The sequence below is a fragment of the Rhinopithecus bieti genome, unplaced genomic scaffold (genome assembly GCF_001698545.2).
Source record: "Rhinopithecus bieti isolate Rb0 unplaced genomic scaffold, ASM169854v2 scaffold_18354, whole genome shotgun sequence".
NCBI classification, from domain to species: Eukaryota; Metazoa; Chordata; class Mammalia; order Primates; family Cercopithecidae; genus Rhinopithecus; species Rhinopithecus bieti.
In genome coordinates this window covers 3,746,342-3,753,654 of record NW_016809835.1, presented here as the reverse complement: position 1 = coordinate 3,753,654, position 7,313 = coordinate 3,746,342, and positions in this window count along the sequence as shown.

The window sequence follows — 7,313 nt, the reverse complement described above, 5'->3', positions numbered from 1 at the left end:
AAACCGAACACCGCATGTTCTCACTCATAGATGGGAACTGAACAATGAGATCACTTGGACTCGGGAAGGGGAACATCACACATTGGGGCCTATCATGGGGAGGGGGGAGGAGGGAGGGATTGCATTGGGAGTTATACCTGATATAAATGACGAATTGATGGGTGCTGACGAGTTGATGGGTACAGCACACCAACATGGCACAAGTATACATATGTAACAAACCTGCACGTTATGCACATGTGCCCTAGAACTTAAAGTATAATAAAAATAGAAATAAAAAAAGAATAATTTTTTTTGCTATAAAGTGTAAATTGGGTGGTAGAAAATAATAATTATCAGTCTCTATAGTTTTTTTATATAATTCAAAATTTAAATGTTATAGTCTCATTATTTTCTTGCAGAATGTAGTCTGTTTTGAGCACAGTTCTAAACACGTACCTGCATTATACCCATGTTAAGTTGTAACTATAATCTGTGACTTTCAAGTATCATGGATAATTTTCAGACTTCATCCTTCAACAAACTGAAGGATTCCAAACAAATTATTGATTCAAACAAATGAGTAAATGGGTTTGTATATTTACTGTACTGACTAAAACAGAATCATAGCTTTATATTTCTATCATAAGTAGTCTCCTCATGCATATTATAAAGACTGAACTGGAAACCGTCACAAACTATGCTAAACTATCTCAGTTTTACCTCTGCTTAAGTCAAGCTGAACAAATAGTTAACCTCTTTGAATTTGCTTTCTCACCTAAAAGGGTTCTCAAACTTTGGTGTGTATCATAATCACCAGGACAGTTAATAAATCATACAGAATCCCAAGGTCATTGAAGCAGAATGGGGACAGGGTCTGAGTCTGTGTATTTTTATCAAGTTTCCTTGGGTAGTTCTGATTACCAGTATTTGAGAACTTTTGTCTTAGTATGTTTCTACTGATAGAATGATTCATTTATGTGCATATGTATTCACTTAATGCGTGTATGTAGCAATAAACACATACTGAGTGACTAGGTGCCATCACATAGTGCTGAGGGCTCAGAGATGAAAGACCTAGCCCTGCCTGATATGAACCGAATGTTTGTGTCTTCCCGAAATTCATATGTTGAAACCCTAACCCTCAATGTAACTGTATTAGGAGGTGGGGCCTGAGAGGACGTGATAACAGTTAAATGAAGTCATAAAGATGGACCCTACTCTGATAGGGCTGGTGCTCTTACAAGAAGAGGAGGAGACACCAGCGCTCGCTCGCTCTCTCTGCCATATGAGGACACAGCAAGAAGATGGCCATCTACAAGTCAGGAACAGAGACCTCACTGGGAACTAAATTATTATTATTATTATTATTTGGAGACACAGTGCTGCTCTGTCACCAAGGTTGGAGTGCAGTGGTGCAATCTGGACCCACTGCAGCCTTTGCCTCCCAAGTTCAAACGATTCTTCTGCCTCAGCCTCCCAAGTAGCTGGGACTACAGGCAGGCACCACCACACTCGGATTATTTTTGTATTTTTTGTAGAGACAGGGCTTCACCATGTTGGCCAGGCTGGTCTCTTACTGTTAGCCTCAAGCCATCTGCCCACCTTGGCCTCCCAAAGTGCTGGGATTAAAGGTGTGAGCCACCATGCCCGGCCTGGAACTAAACTCACTGGCATCTTGATCTTGGACATTCCAGCTTCCAGTACTCTGAGAAATAAATTGGTTGTTTAAGCTACCCACGCTATTGTACTTTGTAATGGAAACCCAAGCATCTAACTCATTGCTCTAAAGAAGTTCTTAGTTTAATGGAGGAGACACACAAATAATTGATAAATGCAAAATAGTGTTAGGTGCTTTGATATAAGCAGGCAAGTTATTGTGGAAGCATTTTGGTATCAGGAGTGGTTCTAGAGGAACAGAGTCTTAAGAATTGTAAACCAAAAATTAAATTCTAAGCTCCCCAATCAGCCGAATGGACCTCTCCTCTCAGTCAAGGGGATTCCAAACTAAACCTGAAAAACTAGTTCAGGCCATGATGGGAGTGAATCCTCTTCTCTTTTCAAGTCTTTTTCTTTTCTTTTCTCTTTTTGAGATGGAGTTTTGCTCTTTTGCCCATGCTGGAGTGCAGTGGTACAATCTCAGCTCACTGCAACCTCCACCTCCTGGATTCAAGTGATCCTCCTGCCTCAGCCTCCAGAGTAACTGGGATTACAGGTGCACACCACCACGCCTGGCTAATTTTTGTATTTTTAGCTAGAGATGGGTTTTCACCATGTTGGCCAGGTTGGTCTCAAACTCCTGACCTCGTGTCCGCCCACCATGGCCCCCCAAAGTGCTGGATTACAGGTGTGAGCCACTGCACCCTGCCTCCAGGTCTTTTTCTGATCCTGAAGAGATAAGCTGAGAGCCTAGCACCTTTTAAAGGTCTGAATAGGAAACATTTGCCATCTATTGCCTCTAAGGTTAGCCACCTATGAGACTTCACCTACATAATAGAAGCTTTTGTCTCCACAACCCTTTATCTTAACCCAGACACTCCTACTGATTTCAGATCTTTAGATTATAACTCTTTCAACAAATTGCCAGTCAGAAAATCTTTGAGTCCATCTATGACCTGGAAGTCCCCCACCCCTTTGAGTTGTCCCACCTTTCCAGACCGAACCAATGTACACCTCACATGTATTGATTGATGTCTGCCCCCTAAAATGTATAAAATCAAGCTGTAAAACCACCTTGGGTACAAGTTCTCAGGACCTCTTGAGACTCGCCCTCAAGCCTTAGTCGCTCATATTTGACTCAGAATAAACCTCTTTAAATATTTTACACTTTGACTCTTTTTCATTGACAGGAAGAATTTTCTGAATTGGTTCTGAAGTTTCTGGAGTGCTCTCTAATCTGATTAAATTTAAAGACACTAATGACTGTTACAGAGAGCACTGATAGTTTATGGTGTGAACTGGCAATAGAGATATGCAAAGTATCTGCATTGGATACTCCTTATGAACCACTTATAAGAAGCAAGGTGTTCAGTGACTGTGTATTTAATGCTTTTGAACATTTTTGGGAAACTAATGACTATAAGATTGGCTGGTTGCTCCTAATATTGCTGGACAAAATTGTGAAAGAAAAAGATGAGCTCAGATATCTGAGCTCCCAGCTCAAGCACTGTATAGATGACCTGAAGGCCTCTTTGTGTGCCCTGAGGGAGACCTTTATGCTCTGCAAGCTGAGATTGCTGAAAGTCAAACATGTAATTTCATCCTGAGACTAGCTAAATTAAAACCCAAACTGAACTCTCAGCTTTGTATGATGTCTTCTGTTAAAGTGAGGACCTTAATTGGGAAAGAATGGGATCCTATACACTGGGATGGGGATATTGAGCCCTATATTCTAATGCACCTTCTTTGCCAGTAGAAGAGGTCTCCTCACCTCCAGTAGAAGTGGCCTCCCCACCCCTAGTGAGAGCAGCTTTTCCACCCCCTTCTGAGAGGATGAACCGTGCATTCCCTGAGGAAACTGTAGTGACCTCCCATGCAAGACAATGCTGATTCTTCTCAGGGCCCATCCCCATCCCTTTTCCTTGCTTCTAGATCTGTAACTGGATTGAGTCCCAGAAGACCCCTAAAGGTGAGACAAAATGAGGAAGCGCACTACACTTCCAGAGAACTACTGGAGTTTTCTAATTTATATAGAAAAAAAATTGGGAAACGTGGGGATGGATACTAAGAGTGTGGAATAATGGTACAAGGAACATAAACTTTGATTAGACTGATTTATTGATATGAACTCACTAAGTAGAAATTCTACATTTAGTGTTACAGCTTGGAGAGTTAGGCCTCTAACTGGTTGGTTGGTGGGTTCGTTGGTTGGTTGGTTGAAACATGGACCAGGCCAGGCGTGACGGCCCATGCCTGTAATTCCAGAACTTTGGGAGGCCAAGGCAGGAGGATCTCTTGAGCCCAGGAGTTTGAGACCAGAACAGCCAGGGAAACACAGTAAAAACTCATCTCAAAAATACATAAATAAATGAATAAAACAAGAAAGAAAGAAAAAGTTAGCTGAGTGTGGTGGCATGCACCTGTTGATGAAAAAAGTCAAACTCTATATGCAGAGATTTATTCCGAGCCAAATATGAGTGACCAATGGCCTGTGACACAGCCCTCAGAAGATTTTGAAAACATGTGCCCAAGGTGGTTGGGCCACAACTTGGTTTTATACATTGTAGAGAGACATGAGACATCAAATACATATGAGATGTACGTTGGTTCAGTCTAGAAAGGCAGGATAACTGCAAGCAGGGCTTCCAAGTTATAGGTTGATTCAAAAATGTTCTGACTGGCAATTGGTTGAAAGAGTTATCAGTAGAAAGGAATCTCTGGTTGCATTAAGGGGTTGTGGAGATCAAGATTTTATCATGGAGATGAAACCTCCAGGTAGCAGGCTTCAGAGATAATTGATTGTAAACTTTTTTTTTTTTTTTTTTACCAGAATTAGAGTCTGTTCTATCAGTAATACCAACAGGGAGGAGGGTATAATGAGGCATGTCTGGCTCCCCCTTCCCATCATGGTCTGAATTGTTTTTCAGATTAGCTTTGGAATGCCCTTGGCTGAGAAGAGGGGTCCATTCAGGTGGTTGGGGGGCCTTAGCATTTTATTTTTGGTTTACATTCTCTCACCCCTGACCAAGATTAACCAGAGGCAACATCCATGGCCACCAAACTTTAATTTTGTCCGGTAGCATTGCATGGCCGCCTGCTGCAGGTCTATTAGTGGGACCCCCTCTGGCCAAGGGACTTATAGTTAAAAGACTTATAGCCAGTTTAAATGTTCTAAGCCAGACAGGAATGAGTGTGGATAGGCATTCATTGAACCTAACATTTCTTCTTTTTCTTTTTTTCTAAATCCAATCAATTTGACACCTACTAAAAAAAATGTTAAGTGAAAAGCCAACAAACAAAAACCCAAGGGCATGGTTACAAAACGGACTGAACTACTGCAATCTTGGTTTTAGTTACAGAATTATAGCAATTACGTATATAAAACATAAGCATTTTTAAAACATTTTAAGCTAAGATACTTTAGAGACTTTTGTTGTGCTGCAATGCTTTTTGTGGTCTTTTAGTAATTTGTCCTAAGGTAGCTGATCCAAATTTTTGAAATATATATCTACCTGCATAAATCTCATAACTAGGAGCATCATACCCAGGAGGTTTTATCACAAAGTATCTTTATATCCTCTCATTAATGATTTTCTTTTAATTTTATAGAAGACAGAAAATTCTCTATGGTTGAGATGGACAAAAAGATGCCATATAATAGCTCAGATGGCAAAGTCCCTTGTTTTACCAGCTGTTTAGACATCTGTATACCCATCCTTGTTTTGGAGGATCTGAACTAGTTTTATCCTTCAAAACTGTCTCTTACAATCACATACGCCCACCTCTTCTGCAATAGTCCCTGGGGCTAGAGGGAGGGTGCTTATATAGTTTTGGCAACGGGGCATTTGCAGTGAAAAACAGACTGGGCCCAGTGGGATGCCAAATGAGGGAGACTTGCCTCTCTAGTCTTCAGAATACGATGATTCTGGTTTCCTTGGAAGTAAAACAAGGAGAGATAAATAACATTAATAATTTGACAATCAAAAGAGTGTGTGTCAGAACAGAAAAGGAACTTATTCTATTAGGGCACTAGCTAAAAATATGAAGAAAAATTATAATCTGGTACTCTTTAGAGGATTATTGTAGCTAATAAATAATCCATGATTCAATCTGCACTCAAAAGCAAAAGTGAGGGCTGAAGTCTAGTAACAAGTGTTACACTTTTCCTTTGAAACGATTTCTCCCTTTCTCTAGCCCTCCTTTCCTGTAAAAGAGAAATTATCGTAAGACTAATTTATGTGCAAAATAAGTTTGTTTGCTTGTTTTTGAGAAAAGATCTGTCTCTGTCGCCCAGTCTGGAGTGCGGTGGCACAATCTCAGCTCACTGCAGCCTCAACCTCAAACAGCTCAAGTGATCCTCCCACCTCAGTCACCTGAGTAGCTGGAACTATAGGTATGCAATACCACACCTGGCTAATTTTTGTATTTTTGTAGAGACAGGGTTTCGCCATCCTGCCCAGGTTGGTCTTGAATGCCTGGGTTCAAGCGATTTGCCTGCCTTGGCCTCCCAGAGTGCTGGGATCATAGGTGTGAGCCACCATGCCTGATCTGCAAAGTAAGTTTTAGGCTTATTATACTTGGCCTGATAATTCACAAACTGCAGCAAGAATTGATTGGCCATATAGGTCTTTTTCAGTTGACTTTGCTGGAACTTTACTTAAAAATACGTTATTCAGGCCAGGTGTGATGGCTCACGCCTGTAATCCCAACACTTTGGGAGGCCGAGGCGGGTGGATCACAAGGCCAGGAGTTCGAGACCAGCCTGGCTCATATGGTGAAACCCCATCTCTACTAAAAATACAAAAATTAGCTGGGCATGGTGCAGGCACCTGTAGTCCCAGCTACTCGGGAGGCTAAGGCAGGAGAATCACTTGAACCCGGGAGGCGGAGGTTGCAGTCAGCCAAGATCGCGCCACTGCACTCCAGCCTTGGTAACCAGCCTGGGTAAGAGTGAGACTCCATTACCAAAAAAAAAAAAAAAAGGTGTTACAAAGCCTTGGTAAAATCACCATGATCAATCACCATATCTCCAATTGTTCTTTAAAAGAAAAGACTCTTACTAAATTTATGCAAATAACTATATTGTCATAAAATCAGTTCCAAATTTTGTTGAACTCAGATAGAAAGAAATTTGCTCATAAAAACATGTTTTACCCAATTGCTCTGAACTATAAATAACTCAAAAGGAAAGGATTTCCTTGACTCTTCTTTAACCATAGCAGCAGCCTTCCAAACAAGATGTTTGTTCACCTTGAAACTGTCATTCACAAGCCAAGCAGCTCTTTTTAGGTGAGCACTGCTAGAGTCTAACAGCCCATCATACAGTGAGAGTCAGTCCTAGGAAAAAGAGCCTTCCTGCTCATGAGTATCTCCTCCTTGCATCCCCAGATAGCAAGATCCTATATAAACCATTTTTATTTTTATCATAGAACTCTTTTGGGTAACATTATTTCCATTAGCATAGGGGTAGCTTTAGTTAACATTCCATAGCAAGGCAGTAAATGCCCCTGAAGTGGAAATTCTCTAGTCCACAGTCCCAGTAGTTGTCACTGAAGTGTTCACAGGCTTTTCACCATAAGCCCCAATAAACACTCCAAGGGCTATCAAGTGGAGGATTTGTCCTGACCAGCACTAAAGCTTCTACCTTATACTTTGTGGGCTCAGGCAATCTTACT